Genomic DNA, 24,664 nt, shown 5'->3' with positions numbered 1-24,664 from the left:
CTACCGCTTGAGCCACATCCCCAGGCCCTCAAATTCTTTTTATATAAATATTACCTATAAATTCCTGACAAGTGGTCAGTATCACTTCACTTCATTTAAATTTAGTATCAAAAAAACCCAAAACAAAACAAAAGTTACTTGTTTTAGGGGAATGGCATGGGTTTGGAAATGGGGTAGCCAGCCTAGGTTGAGTGATTCCATTGAGCCTCTTGGCCTAGTTTCTTTATATTTGTAAATGAAAACAATAAAACATACCCAGAGTATTAACGTGACAATTACACCAGATAAGCATACAAATATCGTGCATGTTAATTAGAGATCAATTCATTTTAGATCCTACCTTTATTTCTTGGCCATTTCTGTTTGTGGGATGTGAAAGATCAGCACATGTAGGAGTTGGTGAGCCGGCTCAGATGAAAGGATTCCCCTTAAAAACTGTGTAAGTGTGGGCGTCAGCAATTTCAGATGTTAAAAAAGCACAGCAAAGGAGATTAAGAACAAATGCAAAAATTGCAGGCCCCCTTGTTATCCCCAGTGATGTTCACACAGGAGGCTGTCTTTTAAGGCGCACATTAACTTTGTTGATGGATAATCCGTGATGAAAAGCTGAGAATCGCTGTTGAGAAGCCAACTTGCCCTTGATCACTGTCTAGAAAGGCTTATTGACAGTTTTTTCCCCACTTTGTTGTGATGGGAAGAGAGGTGATACAGGCAGTGCCTGATGAGCATTGCCAAGGAAATAAATTGGGCATCAAAGAGACCTCAGGTGCGTGATGCCTCCCTGGGCTTTCTATGTGTGATGTATTAAGCAGGTAAACTGAAAAGTCATTTTCAAATTGTAAAAATGATGATACTGCTTTTTAAGCCCTTTTCTAATGAGCTCTATTAGCTGAGGCATTCCCCGCTGTGTAGTTTCTCCGTGCTATGGTAGGAAGCTAGTTAGTACTACAGTGGAGCTGTTGGGAGGAATCTGCCAATGGCAGAGTACTTATTCTAGATTATGTAGTAGTGTGCAGACTTTGGAATCTGGTTCCTTCAAGTATGGTCTATGGACCAGAAGCATGCCATCATGTGGGAGCTTTGGGAAGACATAACTCATGCACAATCCCATGCCTCATAAAATGTATTCTTTTTTAGTACCCAGGATTGAACCCAGGGGTGCTTAACCACTGAGCAACTTCCCCAACATTTTTTTTTTTTGGTGCTGGGGATTGAACCCAGGGACACTTGACCACTGAGCCATATCCCCAGCCCTATTTTGTATCTCATTTAGAGACAGGATCTCACTGAGTTGCTTAGCGCCTTGCTTTTGCTAAGGCAGGCTTTGAACTCACAATCCTCCTGCCTCAGCCTCCTGAGCTGCTGTGATTACAGCCATGTGCCACTGCACCCAGCTTCCCCAACCCTTTTTTAAAAACTAATTTTATTTTGAGACAGCGTCTTACTGTGTTGCTTTTGCTTAGGGCCTAGCTAAGCTGCTGAGGCTGGCTTTGAACTTGAGATCTTCCTGTCTCAGCCTCCCTAGCTGTTGGGATTACAGGCTTGCATAAAGATGCATTTTAAACAAGATCCTCAGATGAGTCCTATACATATAAAACATTGAGAGTCTTGCACCTGGCCCCAGCTCTGGAGACTCTGATTCAGTGATTCTGCCATGGTGCTCAGGAATCTATATTTTTATAAGGCATCAATTCTTTTTTTTTTTTTTGTAAGGAATTAACACCTTCCTTTGAATTTAAGATATAGGGCTTCCTTTCAGTCCTATCAACATGTGCTAACACAATGAAAATGTCTATTCTTAATCCACACAGTGTCCTTTTATAACATGAGCATTTCCTCTGGGAAAATCCAGAAGACTGAAACTTAAGGTGTTTATATTCAGTGGTCAGCCCCTCTCTTCTGAGGCTGGACTACCTCAACAGCACCACTGTATGTTTTATATGTGCACTTTAATATCAAACCTTGAAAAACAGTGGAATTTATATACTTGTTTATGTATATGTGTACAAAAAATACATCCCCTTATGTTTTACTTTGTGAATTCTCAAGGTACTAGACAAGAATACACCAGAGAAATAAGAACATGTTTTTTTTTTGTTGTTGTTGTTTGTTTGTTTGTTTGTTTTTGCAGGGAATAGATTTCTGTTAAATGAATGGACACATTTCTCTATGTTTTGGGAGCTCTTCCGGTATCTTTGAGTGCCAATAGAAGCAATGCTTGTCTCTGCAAAGTAAATCAAATGTGCTTTATCAAATTAGTCCAAGGAGATTAACCAGCAGTAGAATGAGTGGGAGGTGACCTTAGGCTGAGTTGTAGTTTGCAAGCTAACACTTTCTTTCTGTTATTTTTTACAGGGGTAAATGGCCAATTGATTTTGGAATATTTATGACAATCTTCATTCCCAACTATGCAGAGCCCTATCAAGTCTGAAAGGGGAAAGAAGTAAGATTGGAGTTAAGGGGGAAGGAGAAGAAATGCATCACCCCAGAGAGAAACCTGAAGGAATTACACTGAGAAAATTACAGAAAGGTATGTTTGCTTGTTGAGAAAAAAATGTTTTATTTTCTCCTTGGAAGGGACAAATGTGTGAGAAGGGATATACTCCAATCCATATGAAGTAAATGCTTACAGATGCAATTTAGAAGTACAGAATGTTAAAAGTGGCAGGGTGCTTAGACATGGTATGGTTTATCTATGCTTAGTAGACAAGGTAACCGAGGTCCTCAGAGAAGTGATCTCAAGAGATAGAGAGAGACAAAAATTGAATCGTCATTTCCTGGATTTATTTTAGAAACCTGGAAATCATCCTTGTTTCCTTTTTCTCCATCAGCAGTATTTTAGTTCATTGGTAAGCTCTGCAATTTGTATTTCCCAACCTACTTGTGGCTCCCACATTCTATCCTAAAGCCTCTCAAGTTCAGAATGCCACCCTACACTCCTCTTTCTCTGTACTCCAGCCATACCAGCCTCTTTTCAATTCCTTAAACCTGCCTGTCTCTGTCTCACCACAGGTCCTTTGCATATGCTGTTTCCTCCACTTCCTTGCTCACTGGCCATACATTCTCTGCTGATTCTCGCACCCAGTGCATCTTAAACGTCTCTTCTCCATAGAGGCTAGCCCTAAAACATTTTATATTTACTTTCCTTATTGGTCCTATCAACATATACTTAATGTTTTTAACTTATTATAACATCCAAGTGTTTCAGTCTGCTCTTCTACAATAGTTTGCTAAATAGCAAAATAATTATTATGACCATATAATTTGTTGTGCAAACCCAGATATGTCAGAGGTAGAAAATGGTACTATTAATAATTATGCCATGACTATAGACTTAAGCTAAAACAAGCTGGTTCTGTAGCTAGGTAGCTGTAATGATACTTTGGTATGGAAGTAGGTTTTTTTCATATTTGATTTGTTTTCTTAGGCAAAGAGAGACAGAATAATCGCAATGGAATTTAAAACTTCATTATAAAGGGAAAAAATTACAAGCTTCTCTGTTGCATAGAAATGCTTCAGTTCTATTTTAGGGCTAAAAGGCTTTAGGGAAAGGTAAAGGCACTAAAAAAAAAATGCCTGCATCTGGTTCTCTTACTGCAAACTGCCAGGTTTGGTGGTGCATACCTGTAATCCTAGCAGGCTGAGGAAGGAGTATCAAGAGGTCAAAGATGGTCTAAGCAAAAGTCTCTAAATAAAAATATAAAATAGGGCTGGAGATGTGGCTTAGTGGTCAGGTGTCCCGAGTTTATTCCCTGGTACCCCCCCCCCCCGCAAATAAAAAAATACTCCAAAGTACCTTGTTTAGGACACCCAAGTTATCAACAAAGTACAAATTATGATTGCTCTTGTTACAAATTTATATAGGGTTTGAGTGATATGCACTAATTTTTTTTATTTTTCTTATAATTCTTGCTATTGTGCTGTCCAGTTTTGTAGGATAAAAGGTTCTTTAGGAAGCAATAAATTGAGCCATAGCAACAATGTGCAAATCATACATAAATACATAATACAGTGCTATAATTTGTATCTGGAATGTCTTGCAAAGGCCCATATGTTAAAGACACGTTCCCTACCCTGGTGCTGTTGAGAAGTAGTGAAAAACTTACGAGGTGAGGCCTAGTGGGTGGCCTGACAATCATGAACTGGAATCACTGTAACTATGAGCCAAATAAACCTTTTCTCTTTATAAGCTGATTATCTTAAGTATTTGTTATATTAACAGAAAGCTTACAAACCCAACATGTAAGATAATTTTACCTATATTTGTTTATCTTTCTGTGAGATTAAGGAATTTTAAAACATTTTTAAGTTCTTAGAATTTGGAGCTCATCTAGTCTAGATTTTTGAGTATTTGGGGGTCACATCTCATAGTAGAAAATGCATTTGTTCATATATATAAACATACATATATATAGTTAGACAGACATGCACATATACAAAATCATATCAATTGGAATCGTTTGACCCCCAAGTTTACCCATTCTATGTATGAGGGCTCTCTAAAGGAGACAAGATGAGCTTTTATTATGTATGTTGAGCTTGATGTTACCAGAGACTATGCTAATGAACATTTCTTGCAGGCAATCAAAGGATTTGAGTTAGGACAATATGCATTACTATCCAATCTAGGAATTAATGAGATCTGAGTGGGGGTGGATCAGAGAAGGGAAAGAGCAGACACATAAGGACTGGTACTAGGGGAATACAACCGTCTAGAGTAGAGGTAGACAGTGAAGCCAGCAAAGAGGCAAGAAGACACAAAGAGGTGGCAGGAAGCCAGGGCAACGTGGCCCATGAGGAAAATATTCTGGATAGGAGAAATGGGCCATATCCAGTGTCTCTTCATCTAGTACCTATGAGTATAGCAGCTTCAGAAAAGCAGGGTCTTTTTTTTGTTGTTATTCACTATTTAATCACTGAAATCAAGAGTATAGCATATAGTACAGACTTCTTCTCTTGTCTCTGCCTTCCTGTCTCTGTCTCTTTCTCATAATGCATGTTTTAATCTTTCTTTTTTTTTTAATGGAAGAAAAAAAATTGAGTGCCACTTTGAATTTGACACCAGGCTAGATACTTAGGAAGTAGGAATGAATAAGAAATGTCGCTGCCTTTAAGGTCTTCTCGATCAAGTGGAAAATGAAAATGTCAAGGAGGGTGTGCAAGTTATTAAGCTACAGCCCTGCAGCTCCAAATGCTTTCTCCTGCTCTCGGCTTTATGATGCCTAGGTTGGAAGTTTGAAAACCACGTTTCTGCCTTTCCTGTAAGGTCATGGCTTTTGGGGTGCCTTAGAAGATGTCCAAGAGGGAAAGAAAAAGAAGGGCTCTTTTAATTTCTTGTCTGCTTCTTGCTCACTTCCAACAGCATCTGTGTCTGTTCCCTACCCCCTGCAGCACACTCCTGTCAACCTTGCTTCTCCTCCCTGCCTCACTCTAGCCTTGCTCCTCCACTCCAGTAGTGGGTAAGTTTATTTTCCCAGCAGCAGGTCAAATCCAAATCATGTTTCTTACAAATTTGCAGATTCAGCTTTCTCCTGCATCTCTCTGCATGAACTAGAGTCCCATCCTCAGGGTCTGGGCTGCAACCTGATGGGACTCATCTTTTCAGCTCAGAGAAGTCAATACAAGCTGAGTGGTGCCTTTTGCTCAGCAGTCTGGGTTGGAGAGTTGGAGCTCCAGAGACCTCTGCTATAAAATTCTAAGAAATTAAATGTCCAAACTCTTTCTTGTTTGCCCAGGTCTCTGGGTGATAGTTGGTTCCTGCAGTTGTGACTGCCAAAATATTTCATTGCTTCTTTTTTTTTCCTGTCTCAGTTATTTAGTAGCAGGTACATCCTTACTTATATCTGCATGTTAAAATAATTGGATTGTGGTCTCTGCCTTGATTGGACCCTGATTACAGAAACTGGTATCCGAAGTGGTCCCAGGAAATAGACAATCACAGATATATTGGAGAGCCCGGGAGTAAAACAGGTCCAAAGCCAAATATAAAATTTATACAAAGGGAAAGGGCAGTGAGTTTTTTCATTTCTGTATGAGTCTCTTTAATTTATGTGTCTGAAAAAGCAGTGCTAATGGTCATTGCTGTAGAGCTATACAGAAGAACAAATTAATCCTACAACAATCACAGTGGCACGATTGCATTATTAGCAATAAGTAATACATATCAGATGATTTTTTGACTAATGAATACATGGTAAATTTTCCACTGCCTAAGTAGAATCTAATTATTGGGTTTAATTAGAATGTAACAATTGTTCCATTTATGTGATATTATTTATAATGCTGTCTATTTCAGCCTCATTATTTGCAGAATCATTATTTTAGAATAGGAATTGTATAATTATTTACACAATTGCACTGTGTGTGTGACATGAAAAGGTCTGACATACAAAGTGATTAGTGATCTCCCTAAGAAGGAGGAATTATAATTTGTCCCTCTATCTATATCCTCGAAAATCTCTCCTCACTTACCAGCTATCCCACCAAGAATTTCTATATCTTCACTATACATAAAGGGATTATTCTGTGGATCTTACCTATAGGTTTTCAAATGCTCATTCAATTTTTGCAGCATCTGCATATGGCACATGTTTTTGGCTTCTGCTATAGTAAACATGATTGGTATCTGGGTAGTCACCTTGGTACTTTGTCTACACAAAGAAAATAGTAATATTCCATAGTGTATTTCCTAGGAAGTACTGAAGAATCAATTTCATATGCAAAGAAATTCTGTTTTCTCTTTCTTCTACTGTGTGTGTGTGTGTGTGTGTGTGTGTGTATGTGTGTGAGTGTATGAGTTCACGCACACTAAAGATCAAATTCAGGGACCTGAACATGCATTTTTTAGTTGTGGATGGACACAATACCTTTATTTTATTTATTTATTTTTATGCAGTGCTGATGATCGAATCCACTGCTTCACACATGCCAGGCAAGTACTCTACCACTGAGCTACACCCCAGCCCCTGTTGCTTCTACTCTTGACTAGTTGCATGACCTTGGACATAAAAATTAACCTCCAGTTTTCAGTGTGGTAATTTCTTCGAATGAGAAATGAACATTACCTCTTGGTTCCCTTGAAGGATGTATTCAGAGCATTAGAATACTATGCATAAAACCTCACCCAGAATACTTGATTATTATGGGATGGTATCTTCACTCATATGACAGAAAAACACAGCATTTTATGTATTCACACATTTCTTCCTGCCTTCATTATGATCTGTGACACTCGGGAAACTTAAATCAAGATAAATATTAGAGCAGAAACATGAGAAATTGAGACTGAAAAGACAGTAGAGAAGATCAGTGAACCCAAAGTGGGTTTCTAGAAAAAAATAGATTAAATTGGCAAATTTTAGTTAGGCTAACCAAGATGAAAAGACAGGGGAGTCCAATAAGTGAAATTAAAATTAAATAATGAATCTCCACTAGGAAAACAGTAGGGAAAATGATTCTTGATGTCCACACAGACAGAATAGAACAATGACAGTAGATTCATTTCCTAGGGCTGTTGTCACAAAGTGCCACAATTGAGATGGCACAAATAAACAGAAATTGTTGTTGTCAAACAACATGTTGGACATCGTTGTCCAACCATCTTGTCCCATGCTTCTGGAGGCTAGAAGTTAGAATTAAAGGTGTTGCCAGGGCCATATTTCCTTTACAATCTCTAGGAGAGGATCCTTCCTTACCTCTCCTGGAGTGGGATGCCGCATTTCATGGATACATCTGCCTGATTTCTCACTTCATTATCTCATGGTAACTCCCTTGTGTCTCTTCTCCTTTTCTCATAAGTCTATCAGTCCTATTGGATTAATGGCCCACTATAATCCAGTATGACTTCACTGGATTAGAAGTGAAGTCTAATTTGCTGTTTCTGCTAAACCCTAAGGGGATTAGAACTTGAAACTATCTTTTTTTTTCTTTTTATGGAGCACAATTTAATCCATAAGAGGTAGTTTCCCTAGGAGGGACAATCTTTGGTAGTCTGAGCTAGATTTTTCAAAGAGTAAAAGCTTTTCTGGATCTACTACAACAGAATATATAATCAAATACCAAGAGGCTATTGTAATCTTCAGATCACTTAGTTTGTATAAGAAAAATATCCAATAGTCTTTGAAGAAAGAGAATATAATCAGCAGCCAAAATCAAAAAAGTTTACATCTGGCATCTAACCAGAGTTATCCAGACAGACAAAAAAAAGAATAAAGTACTGCCTATATGTGGGAAATAATAGAAATAGATCCCTAATAAACATCATGTAATTAATAGGCAAGGTCCTTAGAGAATTTATTATAAACATTACAAATATGTACACAGATAAAAGGAAATCATATATTAAACAAAATGAAGAATTTTTTAAAAGAATGAGAATGAAAATTCTATTATGAAAAAATATCTGCAATGAAGAGAACACTGAAAGAAATAATAGTAGATTAGATGCTGCAGATGAAAGATTGAGAGCAAAAACATAGCAATACTGACTATGTATATGAGGTGCAGAGTGTTTGAAATGCAGTAGCAGTGAGCTGTGGGCCAATATCCAGTGACCCAACATACACAAAATTGAAGTCCCGGAATAAACATTAAAGAAAAAAAAAAGTGGGTTTCCAGAAATAATGGCTAACATTTTTTTTTCCAAAGTTGATGAAAACTATAATAAACTCACTGGTCCAAAGAGCTCATTGGACCTTAAGTAAAACACAAAAAACAGTTCAAAACAATCCAAGTACTATAAACCACTGGTAAACAGCAAATCCTAAAGAGAAGACCAAGAATACATTATGTACAGAGGAGTACTTGTAAGACAAGCAAAGTATTCTCATCTGAATCTGTGCAGTCTCAAGTGGATTGATACTTTAAAAATGCTGAATTAAAAAAAAAACCTGAAAACAACAAAGACAGACAGACAAAGAAGCTATCAACTTAGAGATCATAACCTAAGGCTAGGAGTATAGCTCAGTGGTACAGCACTTGCTTGCCATGCATGCATCCCTAGGTTTAATTCCCTTCACACACACACACACACACACAAAAAAAAAAAAATTAAAAATCAATCATGGAGATAAAATATAATCATAATTATAAAAATTCCAAAGAAAATGGAAATTGAAAGGAAAGTTAGAAAAAGAATACATATAGGAATATGGTAGAGTTAAAACAAAGTGTATCAACAATTAAATTATACATTTTAATTTAATGTGACCATTCTAATTAAGCTGCAGAAATCGTCAGAGTGGATTAAAAACTAAAATAATCAATATATTTAGTAAGAAAAATAAACTAACTGATTAAAACAATAAAAAAAATATAGAACATGCTAACACTTATCAAAGGGAGACTGAAATGGCTACATTAATATCAGATGAAGATGTCAGCATTCAACAGATTTGGTGAAATAATGAACAACACTGGAAGAAGTTGCAACCAAACCAAATGACCCTGCACCCAAGCTTCAGAACACAAAGCAGAAACTAATGCAAGCTAAAAAGACAGACAGACAAATCCATCATTACAGGAATTTTCAAGTGTCATTCCAGAGATGTATAGAACAAGTTAGCTTTTTAAATACTTTTCATTTCATTTTGGATAGTTGAAATGATTGTCTTCAATCTCATATTCTTATTATGTAGAAGGAATGTTGAAGACTGGAACAGCACCATCAGCCAAATGCATCCATTAGTATTTACAGAATACTCCACTACAGGAGAATGTGTGTTTAAAAATCAGCTTTGCTGAGGTCTGCTTTGTCTGACTTTGACACAGCCACCCCCAGCATTCATTTTAAGGGGCCTTTCTTTCTTTCTTTCCTTCCTTTCTTCCTTCTTTCTTTCTTTTCATTTTTATCGACATTCAGTTCTTCATATTTAAAGTGCAATTAGTTAAGATAGCACATATGACATTCTCACTTTTTTTTTCTAGTCTTACAAACGGCATCTCTTTTGGGTTATGTGTATTTCATTTCTACTTATGATTGGCTTTTGTCTAACAGTAATAAGTTTTCTTTGTTCTGTCTGTAATTAGTTTACATATTTCTCTTCTTCCTTTTTTTGATTAATTAGTTTTCAGTATTCTACATAATCCTTTTACTAATTGTTTCACTTTTTTCATATGAATATTATGTGGTCTCAATAGTAATTACAATATGATATAAGATAAAACATAGATATAGGGAAGAAAAAAGGAAGCATCAGAAATGATGTAATATTTTACTGTTCATTTAGATTTAATACAAGATTGAGTCTCATTAAATGGTGGATTTTAATTCTTTATATTCCCCATCTTGTGTGCTATTTTTATCATATATATTACATTTACATACCTGATGTCTCACATATATATACTTTTTGCTTTTATTATCATTTGAATTTCTAAGAAAGAATGCTAAATCATCCTATATTTATACTTATTTAGCATTTCTTTTTTTTAAGAGAGAGAGAGGGATTTTTAAAAATATTTATTTCTTAGTTTTCGGACACAACATCTTTATTTTATTTTTATGTGGTGCTGAGGATCCAACCCAGCGCCCCACGCATGCCAGGCGAGTGTGTTACCGCTTGAGCCACATCCCCAGCCCTTATTTAGCATTTCTGATGCTTTCCTTTTTCTTTTCTTAACCTATATCTACGTTTCACTTTCTGTCATTCCTCTTTACCCTGAAGAATTTTCTTTAGTGTCTATTGCACACAAGTGTGCTGGTGATGGGTTCTTTTAACTTGAATTTGTCTTAAAGTTTTGTTTTGTTCCTTTTTTTTTTTTTTTTTTTGGTACCGGGGTTGAACTCAAGGACACTTGACTACTGAGCCACCTCCCCAGCCCTATTTTGTATCTTATTTAGAGACAGGGTCTCACTGAGTTGCTTACCACCTCAGGTCTCACTGAGGCTGGCTTTGAATTCGAGATCCTCTTGCTTCAGCCTCCCCAGTCTCTGGGATTACAGGTGGGCACCATGTGCTGGGCTTTTGTTCCTATTTTTCAATTATTTTTTTTTCTACACAGAAAGCCCTGGTTGATGGTTTTACATTAAAAACATTCTGTTTCATTGTCTTATTTCTTTCACTATTTATAAGAAGCTACTTAACTCTCATATTGGTTTACTTGTATGTAATAAGTATTTTTTTTTCTCTTGTGGCAACTCACAAAAATTTTTTGTTCCATGTTTTTGTACATATACACATAGACTAGCGATTGAACCCAGGGGTGCTCAACCAATGAGCCCCATCCCCAGCCCTTTTTGTTTTTTATTTTGTGACAGGACTTTCACTAAGTTGCTCAGGGGCTTGCTAACTTGCTGAGGCTGGCTTTGAAGTTGTGATTATTCTTCTTCAGCCTGAGTCACTGGGTGATTTAGGTTTTTATCAGTTTGATGGTTATATACTAAGGAGTACTTCTCATTATATTTATTTTATTTGAACTTTACTAAGCTTCTTAGATTTCCAACTTGACATATTCAAATAAATATGAAAAATTTTTTGTCATTGTTTCTGAAAATCCATTTTCCCCATTTATTTGTCGCTTTAGATATCTCCCATATTTTAGGACTCTTCATAATGTCCTCAAAGCCCTGGATTCACTGTCCCCCCCCCCCCCATTCTTTTCTCTCAGTTACTCACTAATCTCTCTTTTTTTTGACATTCACTATGTTACTTTCTTAATCTCCACTCTGCCTCTAAATCCATTTTTAATCATTGTAGATAATGTATTTTTTCATCTTAGACTTTCCATTTCCCTCTTTTTATATTTCCATTTCTTTGATGAAGTGGGATTCCTTATATGATTCTTTTAATGCCCGAAGCACATTTGTAAGAAGTGTCTTTAAGTTCTTAAGTGATCATTCTAAAATCTGGATAATACCAAGGTCCATTTTGAATGACTTTTGTTCTCAGTGGGTTTCATTTTCTGCTTCTTTACCTGCTTAGTAATTTTGATTGTGTACTGGATGTTTGGTGTGTTGGAGAGACTCTGAATTATATTGTTCTGCTCTGTGTGATGGTGGTGGTAACAGGAATGTTGTGTGGGTGTATGTGCATATTTATTTTCAGGAATTTAAGTTACCAATCACCTAATTAACCTTTATTTTGTATTTTATTATAAGAAAGTCTAAGAGGTGTTTACCAAAACAGTACAAGTTAGCAGAACACAAACTATACTTGCTTCCTGTGGTGGTTGATAGCAGCTGAAATCTGTTTATTCAGTTTTTCATCTGGTATTTCCCATGGAGCACTTGGGAGTATCCCCCACCTTTGAACAGTTCAAGGTTCTACCTAGAATTTGACATTATAGTTGGAACATGGGCTTTGCACCACTGTGATTCTGTCCTTTAAGGATTTCTTCTTATCAGTTTTTAGTTAGGCAGCCACATTTCATCCTCTGATAATCAAATTAAATTAAGACTGTATTTTTCTAGCATATTATCATTTTTTCATTATATGATTATAGCTCATTATTTTATAGGAGTAGGCATGTAAAAACTGTGGGTGTTTTGACCAGCTTGTTTCATTTAACTCGCTACACATAATCATGCTATTTGAAATGGTGTATTAGACCATTTATTTTTGCGTGGGATTAAAGTGCTCTTCACTAAGCACTAAGAGGATGCTATAGGAGAATGACCCCATAGAGATGGAGCTCTTCCAGTGGACTTCACTCTTTGGAAGTATTAAATGCTTTCTAGTTTATGTCTACTGTTGTTCACTCTTCGAGTTACATTTGATATTTTGCCCAGAGTTTATCATTGTTATCTGAAGAATACTCTAACATAAGATACACTGGCACTCATGCAACCAGAAGATGAGGTTAAGTTTTGCCTCCAAATCTGCAATCCTAGCAAGGAGTTTCATAATTAGTAGATTACCAGCAAATGTATTTTGAGCAAATAGATATGTATTAGTTTAAAATGACCCCACCCAGGACAAAAGCCCAGTGTGGAAGACATAGTGGGATTCCCTTTCTTGACAAGCACTGCTTGTGATTCTTAACAGGCCTCATGACAGGATTATAGGTCACAGATACTCTTTATGGTTTTGAATTTCAAGTAGTTCCACCTTGGAGAATTTGTCCTATTCACACTTTTCAGTTATTTGATGAAGTTGTAGATCATCCCTGTCTTCCCCTCTGCTGTCTGTGAAAAGCGAGTCCAGATTTCCAGTAACCCTGAAACAGACAGAAGCTGCTCTCTTATTAGAAGGATCCCAAGTACCTTTAGTTGGCCAGTAGGGCTCTGGACTGTCTTTGCTTTATTTTTCTTGCTTTTTTTCAGTATCAGGAAAATGTTTAACAATTAACTTGTCTGTCCCTGCTTTGGTTAACTGGAAAGGTTTCATGCTATTTTACTTTCTTTAAATGAATTGACACTTTCATGTGAGCTACGATTTTGAATTTTATCCAAACCTACCCTGCTTAGACGTATAATTTATATTTCCATTGCCACAGCCTAATGTCCTTGCTACCTGTCATCCTTTATCATATTTACATTCACTCAGGGCTTGTGAACAACACAAATTTCTGCCATTGGTCTCTATAATTACTTGTTTCCCTGTTTTCAGCCAGTTTTGCCTACAATAGCTTCAAAATTTCCAGAGACCAGAGAACATGTTTATCAGCTTGCTTTGTGGATCAATATACAGTTCAATCAAGACACAAATTTTTTTAAAAAATTGTGATAAGAAATTCTGAGATGTAAAAACACAGACTTAAAACTAATCATTTCTTATCATCTCTCTCCTCCTGAAACCACATGTACCCTGCCAAATGATTGAAATTCCTAAATCAAGTCTTGTATTATAAACTCACTCAAAAACTACCCATAAGGGCTTCTTCTCTGATAAACAGTATTCTAAGTATGGGAGGATCAGTGATGAAAGGTATTTACTCTACTCACATGACTACTCAGTGATAAAAGGCATAGCCTTTCATCTTGAGACCTTCAGGATCAAAGGAAGGCAAGACACCTGGGATAGCAAAGCATGAAGTCAACAGGGGATTTAATATGCTCAACGTAAGGGCCCTCAATTGCTCTCCCTAAGAAGACTCAACATGGTTGAGTTGCAGCTTAAACACAGCTCAGAATCTTGAGTCCAAAGCAATTTGATTCTTGGTCAGTCGATCTGATGAACATAAACTTCTACCATGTTTCTTTTTAGCATCTTCAATTACTGTCTAAAGTATGACTGAGTGATTTGTCGTGGGGCAGTGGATGGGAGATGTCAATGTGGTGTTTGGAAGGATTTTATTGTTCTTAGTTCAGTATCTATAGAAGGAAGAGTGATTGTAAGACTAGGCACAAATGAAAACGTAGTGCAGGGCTATTACTTCCGCCCATTTAAACATCTGTTTACTAATTTCCTGTTGACATTCATCAAGTTTTCCTTTTATTGTTAAGAAGCAGCTTTTTTATAGTTTTAGGTCAAATGCTTCAAGGGAGAGGTGAGATTTTTCCACCCTTCAGTGCCTGAGTAGAACATGATATAGGTCTCTTATCTTTGGTACAAGAATGGGCACATGACACAAAGCAAGTGCTGTGGAAATTATATAGTCAAGAAATTATATGAATGACTTAATATATTCTCCCTTTCTTTCTTTCTTTCTTTCTTTCTTTCTTTTTGTACCAGGGATTGAATCCAGGGGTGCTTAACCACTGAGCCATATTACCAGATTCCTGTGTCCTGCCCCGATGTCTACTGCACACATACCAAATGCTCATTCCCAGGTTTTACATTAGATGCCCAAGATACAAGTAATATGTAAAGGGTCTTAAACTGCTGGGAGCTATCTGTGAACTGTGCATGAACCAAATACACATGGAAGCCATTGGGTAGGAAAGTCTGGTATCTGTGAACTCCCAGCAGCACTCCTGCTGGTTTGAGACCCCCTACTACATGTGACTTCCTTCTTAGCTCTGTCAGGTTCAGCACTGCCCTGGAGATGGGGTGACCCAATGGAGCTGTGCAGCCACACAGCCTCTCAGAGATGGGGGTGGCTTGCCAAGATGCCAATCAACCTGTTTGCAGCAAGACTCCTCCCTGTGAAACCTTATCCCTGCCTTTGATGTACTCTCCCTTAAATAAAGAACCAGAGCCATTTTCTAGTTGTTCAGTTCCAGCTCCTTTGTGGACTGGAAGACCTATCAGGTGCTCCATTTCCCCTTTAAATCTAATTTCTGTCTCTGTCTCTTATTTCTTTACTAATTATTTCAGACTTTCTTCTTCTCCAGTGGCTTGCCCCTTCTGAGCAGGAAACTACCCTGGCGGTGTATTGACCAACCCGTGATATTAAATGTGCTTTCCCTTTTTAGGTTACTATAGGTCAAACTTAGATCTCTACACATGCTTCCTGGGATGTTGGGCAATCTTCAGAAAAAGAAGATCAGCTCTGCCAATCAAGATGGGATGGAACCTGGGAAAAGGATCCTTAATATACCCTGTCTCAGTTGGGAATGAGTGAAAACACTGAGATTATATTTTTAGAAGAGGGTGTATATTAGGTACCTGAGGCTGGCTTTCTTCTTTCTTTAAGAAATACTAATGCTTATATTGTACTCTTTTTAGCATTTTGTTTAACTCAGCCTCCAATATCCATTTTCATATTAAACCTTCCCTCTAATTTTTCTTCTGCCAGACTCATCCCTCTTCTCCTGAACTGGCTGGCATATGGCTTCCTCCCAATTTTGGCTTAAATCCATTCTCTGCACCTATACTGTGCTCCTCCAGCATTGAAACCCATTCCATTCTATCTCATGCTAATGATGAATCACTTTGCATGATAATTTATAAAGTGCATCTATTTTTTCTTATCAAAACAGTGTGTAAGGTCACCAAAGGGCAAAGGAGCAAGCCTATACACTCCTCATTTTCTGCCCAAAAGGACCTGGTACATTTCCCACCGTATGATTTCCAATGAGCAAAAGTTTGATGGTTTGTAGTAAGACCAGAGAATATCAATTCTGGCTTTCTTTCAGCCTCTTATGTTTCTAGCAAATCCTGGGATCAGGCTAAATTCCTGGATATATTTTCTGAAAGAGATTTGGAAGGAGGAACTCTGATCTCCCTCCAGAAAGAGCTTCTTGTACTCCACCATTCCAGAAGATAATGACAAGGCCTCAAAGGCTCTATATTCCCATTCAGTAGCACCAGCTGCAGGTTTTCCAAGAATGACACCTGTCAGAAGAGAGGTCTCATATAGGAAGCTTGTGGCACTATTAGTGACTGTACTGAGCAATAGACTTTCCCAGGAATGGCTATTTTGTTTGTTTGCTTCCACTAACTATAAAGTTATTATTTGCCCTCTAGCAACCTCGGAGTTGACTTAGCTGTGACACCTGCTAATAATACCCAGAGACATCTTCCCCCCGGGGAAGCTGAATTTGGCATGAAACTGGACACTCATGGAAAGAGCAGTTGGTAAGAGAAATGCTGCTCCTTGTATTTTCCTGAGCTCTTGTTACAAGAGGCAGGGGTCATGACTTTGTACTTTTTGGGATTCGAAGGCCAATTTCAGAAATCATGCTTTTCCTTTGAGGAAAAGCCTCCACTGTCCTTTTATATTTTGAATAAGATAAAAACATTTATTATTTACCTGAATTGACACTTTGATGAGTAAGAATAAGGTAGAAGATTATTTCCCAAGGGATTTTCCTTAAGCACCTAGTTCTGCAAGAGGCTAAAAGATATTATGGCTTCTGTAATCCAACAGACTAGGGAATTTCTGAGTTTTATTACTGTAGCTTTCTCAGGGCCTGTGATTTGCTTGTGTGCCTGATAAATCTCCAAATGGTCATTGCAGAGTGTAGCATTGGCCAAACTCACTTAATCATCCAAAGGTTTTCATAAAGCAAGACCAATTCAAACATCCTTGCAATTGACATTTATAAGCAAAGCCATTCCAGACATTCAGGGAAGAACAAGAGAAATTATAGTTCCCTTATTAATGAGTGCTCCTATTCTTAGATTGGCCCCATGGACTACAAGCATATGGTTCTTTGGTGTGTGTGTGTGTGTGTGTGTGTGTGTGTGTTTGTGTGTGTGTGTTTATCTGTATTAATTCTTTTGTTCATTCATTCAATAAAATAAAAATTCATGGTGTCAGATGATAGCTGTACTGGGATTCACTTTTCCTCTAGACCCATTGTAAGTCCCCTGTTTAATATGTACCATGACTTCTCCCTTGGTTCGGTCATCCCCTTCCATGTCTTAGGGGAAGATCTACATCAGAGCTTTAAAGGGTTAAAGTGACAAATTCCATGGATTCCCGGCACAATGATCATTTCCTTGTTATCATCTGTTGGCTGAGACACTAATAACAAGAGACTATAAGTTTATTAAAATATTAAATTTGTTTTCATTCTTAGCAGCATGCTAAAGTTCTACTTCATATCTGTAGGATGCATAGCAACACTTCTTTTTATAGACTGTACTTTCTGCACATGTAAATTAAGGAAACTCTTAAAATATTTCCAGTGTCCCCAAATCTCTCCAACCCTCAGAATGGAAAGCATCACTCTGAATCAGTTTTTCTGAATCAGTGAGACCTGTATTTGGTCTGAACTCGGCCTATGACAAGCTATGGTAATCCAAATAAGTTTGGAAATTTCTCTAGCTCCATTTTTTGAGAATAGCTTGAGGTTTGGATAACTTAACATAAATAGGAACACTGCCTCTAGACAGTAGATTCCTCAGCCTCCTCCTTCATTGAAGTCAGACATAACACTATATTTGGAGAACACATTTTGAGGCAAAAATGTCGCTAGTTATACTAGTAGTCTTTATGTATTTCCAAAGCAAATGTAGGGGAAGTAACTCTCATACTTTTTGAAATAAGTAAATTACATGAAGTTAAATAAATTATGTAGAGTAATGTGTGCTACACATGGTTTTAAGTATTTAACATGGCCTAATTCATTTGATCCTAACAAAAATCTTATAAAGTTGCTTTCATATCCCCAATTTTAAGTAGGAGGAACTAAAGCAAATGGTTTACAAAATCTAGTAGCCACATTTTTGGTTTTGTCTATAGTTTTGTTTTTCATATTTTTGTTTATTTTTTTTCTTTTTCTTTTTCTTCTTTTTTTTTAAAAAATGCATACCATGTAAAGGGCTCATTTGCCATGTTTTACTCAATCATTGCTGTCAAGGACCCCATGGCATTTGAACATTGAGAGACCCACTCTTTACCTGAAGCACTAATACTATCATTGGGATTTTAATATTGATATTTAATTTTGCCAACACAGAGCCCTATCAATGTATAGGAACAGCTCTTTATCATTCTGAAGACTGGTCATTTTGCAGGTATATTAAAACTTACTCCTAATTTTTCCTTTAAACCTGAACTGTATTACTCCAGCAAGACTTAGTGTTTTAATAAACTATTATAAACTTAGTGTTTAAATAGCTATCAGGAGCACTGAGTTTTCTAGTAAACACCTATGTTAATTAGTCACGAAGTTGGGAGATAATCAAAGGTCATCTTGTGTGTTCTCCTGTGTAGAAGTTATAAAACATATTCAATATCTAAGGCTCTGCCTCTGACTATGCTTCTAAGACTGGGCCAGTTACTGGAGATACAAGAAAAAAAACACAAATATCTCTATCTTTCAGGAGCTTAAGATTTAGGAGAAATCGATAGGTGAACAAATTATGATCTGGCCTGGCCAATGGAATCATGTGTAAAGAGCCTATCATAATTAAGGATAGTAATGAAATAGTAGGGAAAAGTTAGCAATTTCATTTGATAACTGACAACAGTTTATAATTGCAACTATAAAGAAATTCATTCATGACTGCAGTCATACTACTTTTTTTTTTTTGAGAGAGAGAGAGAGAGAGAGAGAGAGAGAGAGAGAATTTTCAATATTTATTTTTTAGTTTTCAGCGGACACAACATCTTTGTTTGTATGTGGTGCTGAGGATCGAACCTGGGCCGCAAGCATGCCAGGAGAGCACGCTACCACTTGAGCCACATCCCCAGCCCCTCATACTACTTCTTGATATATCATATGTTGTTTCCAGATTTCTGTTTTCATGAACCTATATAGCCGTTAACTATATGTGCTCTGGCATTTTACAGTATGGGCTTGAGTCTATTTCTAACAGCTAATAACTCTCTGGCCTTGGACCAGATACTTAGCACCTCTAGGGGTTCATATCATCATCTATAAAATCAAATTACATGATGAGATGGATCATAGAAACCTTTGATACATATTACTGACATCTCTTACTATTAGTTCTTGTGAGTAAAATGATCAAATGTGAAATTGATAGCAACATGTTTGTACTCTCAAGTTTAAGGTTTAATTTTTAAAAATTTTATTTGTGTATTACAATTGTATATAATTGTATATAATATTATATATAATTGTATATAATTTTGCGTTAGAAAATGCATTCTAATTAGCCAAGCAGTATCAACAACTGATTTAATCCTTTGCTAAATTATAATTTCATATAATTTTGGGGTTCATTTTGACTAATCATACAAGCATGGCATATAATTTGCTCCACTTCAGTTTTTAAAAATACACAATAACAAAGAAATAGAGTTATTTGGTGATAATTTCTGGCATGCATTTGGACATATCTGGGACACCTCTCCAGCTGATACTGGTCATATTGGTTTGCTTAATGCACCATGCAATTGTGTATCTATCTGCATTGTTCCCTAGTCACTAGTCAGAAACCCTCTGCTAGATAAATGATAGACTGGGTAAAAGAGGAGGCTCATTATTCTGGTGCTCTGTGTGAGTTGGCCTGGAATTAAAACAATTATGAAGAAATCCTGTTCTTTAGATTGCTCTCTTTCCCATGGTCCTACCCAGACCATGAGCAGTCAGATAAGAGGCAACAATTTTTAGCAACTGATTTGCTTGTCCCTGGTGGCTTTGCTGTACATCAAGGTACACAGATTTGGGGTACTGTTTCTCTCTGGATAATTTGGACTTGCATATGTATGCCAGTGCTAGGTCTACTGTAGATGCTCCCCGAAAGTGCCGTTGAAAAATTTGAGACTCTAACAATCCAACTGTGGGAATTAGTTTTCTTTAAAATACAATTGGCAGCTTGAATAATGGAGTCAATCAAATTGACCAGATGTTTTGCACTGGGTTAAATGCATTCTAATTAGCCAATCAGTATCAGCAACTGATTTAATCCTTTGCTAAAGAATTTCCATTGAAGATAGAGGGAGAACAATCACGAAATAGTTTAAACAACTTGATTTTCCCTGACAGAGGAAAATCTGTGAGGGGTAGAACCATGTTAGATATGTTAAAACCACTCCTAGTCCTAATGTAGTGTCCAGTGACTTCAAACATGATCCCAAAATCACTTTTTGAAAATTTTTTTAAGAGAGAGAGAGAGAGAATTTTTAATAAATATTTTTAGTTTTTGGCGGACACAACATCTTTGTTTTTATGTGGTGCTGAGGGTCGAACCCGGGCCGCACGCATGCCAGGCGAGCGCGCTACCGCTTGAGCCTCATCCCCAGCCCTACTTTTTGAAATTTTGATGGAAAAAAGAAAATTTCAAGTGGATGAACATAATATTTAGAAAACTTTGGTAATGACTGCATTTACTTTCTTAACCTTGTGTTATATATGGATGTGAAAAATAGGGAAGCTATATCTTACTTAAACTTGTGTAGAATGTTTTACTTTTTCTACATGTATTCATATGTAATACCTTAGTAAAAATATATTGTAGTAATTGATAACTGTGTTTAAAGCTTTGAACTAAACCTTGTATTTCATCCTCTTGTATTTAACATTCTTGGGCAGTGAAAGGCAGGAATTATCAACCCTTTGTTACAGAAGACAGAGGTGTGGCATTAAAGATGAATGAGCTGCTCATGTCAGCCCTTTTGGTAAAGCTGGAGTTAACTTCAGATCTATCACATCTTAGCAAGTGGCTCTTCCCATTTTTCCATATAACAAATCATCATAAACTGTTGCTCCATTTGGGATTGTAAGTAGATGTAGGATTCTTTAATCCAGAATATCCTTTAATTGCACAAAGTTCATTTACATGGTATGTTCCATAGGTACCTCAAAGATCACCTTTTATATAAAATTTGAATCGTGCAGGAATTCTTTCAAAACTTCTTACCAGACCTTTGTAACTTTGCAGTCTTGAGCCCCTACAATAAAAATTGAGCTTTTTTCCCTTAGTTTAGGCAGGCATATTAATAAGTAACCAGTTCTATTTTTGATGTACATTTCTTCATAATTTCTAAACAAAACAAAAATCTGCTTCTTACAAAAGTAAGTAGAAAACTAATTCAGAAGACAATAGATAATCTGGGAGAAAATATTTACAAATTAAATCACAAGTAGTGTTAATATGCCTAAACAGAAGTAACTCTCAAAACTGAGAAAAAAATAACAGAAAATATTAAAAGTTGAAAAACACATATACTAGCAGAAAATCACTGAAAAATGTATAATTTTTCTTAAACATGAAAATATGCTTAGCTTCATAAGTAAAATACAAATTAAACTGACACTGAGAAGCCTATGGGATTGGCAGCATTTCAGAAGGTACATAATAGGGAAAAGAAATATAATACATTGCTAACACATGAAAGAAAACCAAACTCTGTGTTTCTAAACTTCAACCCAGAAATCTATTTTCCAGGAATTTATCTTGAAGGTAAATCTCCAGAAATACAAACCAAAATATGCATTGATGGTTCAGCTTGTTGAGGTGTTATTTTTAAATTGAAAACTAATGGAGACATTTACAATACTCTCTCGTAGGAGACTCACTGAATAAATCATTGCATATCTCCATGGACTACTGTTCAGCTGTTTAAAAAATGCAAAAGATCTCTATGATTTGATGTGAAATGATTTATAGGATATATTAGAAAGTGAAAATTATATGTTGAAAAAAGTTTATGTAGCAAACTCCCTGATGTGTAAGAAGGACCAAATTAAAAATTACATATGCTTATTTATACAAAAGGAAATGCAGGAAGGATAAATCAGCAACTAGTGAAATTCATTTCTGGTTGTACGAGTATTAGATGAAGAGCATAGGAATGCTAAAGAAATCTCTTATTTCTATCATTATTTATTCATAAGTTAAAGTTTAGTATACACAAAAATAAAATTAAATCAGAATTGGAAAATAATAGCCATGATTCTAGAATGTGAGTTAATAGTTCTGCCACAATTTCAGAATTACTAAGTCTGCTAAGTCTGTCATAATAATGAACATTAGAATCGGAATCTGGTTTATGGGAGTATTTCTCTTACAAAATGCATATCATGAAGTGTATTCACCACATTAAAAATAAGAATAAAAATACATGTGCATAGAATGTAATAGCTTTTCTTTTGGTGGTTGGAATTCATATTATTTTTGTTTAACTATTTTTTATCTTCCTCTATTGTTCACATTTCTATAATAATTGTCCATTAGTTTTATTAATATATATTCAGCAAACTTTGTCTTTATGGAATAATCAAATGCAAACTAAGTACTCTGCTACTTGGCCGTAAATGTATACAACTGTATGGCATATACAGTGTTTATTCATTCCTACCTAAGTCCTTCCCTATTTCCTCCTATGGTGAATTTCCTGCCTTTCAGATCTCAACTTCTTATTTTAACTCATCTTCAAGAGCCTTTACTGATCTGTCTATAGAAGCACTCTGATCAATCACCTCACTATATTTATGCAGAGCATCTCTGAAATCACTATATTAGTCTGATTTTCATGATTATAATGAAATATTTGAGGCAGGAACTTTTTTTATTTATAAAGGTTTTCTTTATAAAAGTTTACAAAGTTTCATAAGGGTTTTTATAAATGTTTATAAAAGTTTTCTTTATAAAGAAAGAAAAGGTTGATCAAGCTTACAGTTTTAGATGCGGAGGGTCCCAATGATTGTGTAAGCTGTGGCACCTCATGGTGGTAGGCAGTGGTGGGAGGAAGACATCACATCCTGAAACAGAAGCTATAGAGAAATTCAGGGATCAGGCTCAGGTGGTGTTTTGGGTTTTTTTTTTTTTTTTTTTTTTTTTGGTTTCCAGGAATTGGAATCAGGGGCACTCAGCCATTGAGAAACATCTCCAGCCCTATTTTGCATTTTATTTAGAGATAGGGTCTCACTGTGTTGCTTATTGCCTCACTTTCGCTGAGTCTGGCTTTGAACTCACTATCCTCCTGCCTCAGCATCCTGAGCCACTGGGATCATGTGCCACCGTGCCCAGTCAGGCTCAGATTTTGTGCCAGCTTGTTCTTGAGAGAACTCACTCCAGCAGACCAATATTCCCTTCTGAGCCCACACCCCCAGTGACCTAAAGACCATCCATTAGGCCACATCTCTTAAAGATTTCATTAGCTCCCACATCAACAGGCTTTCAACAAATGAAACTTTGAGGTATACACTTGAATGATACTGAAACCAAAGTACTGCCTGATATTTATCATTTTGTTTATTTATTAGATTTTTGTCTAACAGAATTTAAACCACATGATAATGGTGAACTTATAACTTTGTGTTTATTACCATATCCCCAGTGCCATATGGCAGTACAAGGTACCTGGTAGAAGCACAATAAGTATTTGGAAGTATTGAGAATTCAATAAGTAAATCAATTAATTGAACTAAAATGGTAATGTAATAAAGTCTCAGGTTATATCTTCTGTCTACCCACCAAAATTTGTATTCAAAGATGATTAGATCATTTCTGTGAGCACCTTTATACTACATATTGACAAATGTTACTTTGCATCATTTGACACCCTTTCCTGTGCTAGAGGGCTTCCTGTGCATTATTATTATTATTTTACTTATTTATTTATTTATTTTTGGACAATGATCCTGAACATCCCAAGTAGCCATGTGCTTGATAATTCATTTTACTCGGAGAAAAAAAATGAAACATTTTACAGCTTATAAATCTATTGGGTTAAAACTGGTAAATGGGGAAGAAAAAAAAAAGACTGCAAACCAGTCTGTTAACCAACTCAACAAATCAACCCAGTGGAACATATTTAGTATAATCATAAGAGATTTTTCTCAAACACAGTTCACAAGAAGGAAAATATGCAAGGCAGCCAATTTTCCACTTCAGGTCCCTTAACAAAGCTTTCAGAACTGATAACTTATACTTTATTAAACAGACTATAAATTAATAAATACACACATACAACCTTGTGACTAATTGTATTTACTAGCATTTCAGGGTCAAATAAGAGAAAATGTCTGTGAGAAAACCTGATTCTTCTCTTTCCTTCTGCATTTTTATATGCCTGATTACTTCTGCAGTCTTTAAAGAATGGAGATTCATTTTTCAGTCAAGAAATGAGTATGAAAAATCGACTGTAAGCCAAGGGCTCTTGCAGGTGGGATACTGCCCTGAAAAAAAAATGTTTCCTGTTTCATGGAATTTACATTGTAATGAATAGAGGGAAAGGAATGAATAATTTAATCAACTAACAACAATATGAGAACAATATGAGTCAGTATTGTATACTCAAAACAAAAATAAAGCAGAGAGGGCAGTTAAGAAGTATCAGGAAAGAGGAGTAAACACAGTGGCCCTGAAGTGAAAACATGTCTAGACATTCAAACCAAGAACAGTCCACCTGGAACAGACGAGGCAAGAAGAAGAGTAGTTAAGGATGAAACAGAGAGGTGTTGGGAGCCAAATCACGG

General features: G+C 36.3%; 1 long non-coding RNA gene across 1 annotated transcript in view; it reads left to right on the top strand.

Moving 5' to 3' along the window:
• Positions 1–2,361: 2,361 nt before the first annotated feature.
• Positions 2,362–24,664, top strand: part of LOC131423439 (uncharacterized) — an 89,938-nt gene continuing 67,635 nt past the window's right edge. The window contains exon 1 of the long non-coding RNA XR_009225032.1: positions 2,362–2,530. This is a non-coding gene — a long non-coding RNA (uncharacterized LOC131423439). The remainder of the gene's footprint in view (positions 2,531–24,664) is intronic.

Source organism: Marmota monax, unplaced genomic scaffold, assembly GCF_021218885.2.
Source record: "Marmota monax isolate L192 unplaced genomic scaffold, Marmota_monax_Labrador192_F-V1.1 WCK01_AAM20220418_F8-fsc00028, whole genome shotgun sequence".
NCBI lineage: Eukaryota > Metazoa > Chordata > Mammalia > Rodentia > Sciuridae > Marmota > Marmota monax.
This window is presented reverse-complemented; position numbering and strand designations above follow the sequence as displayed.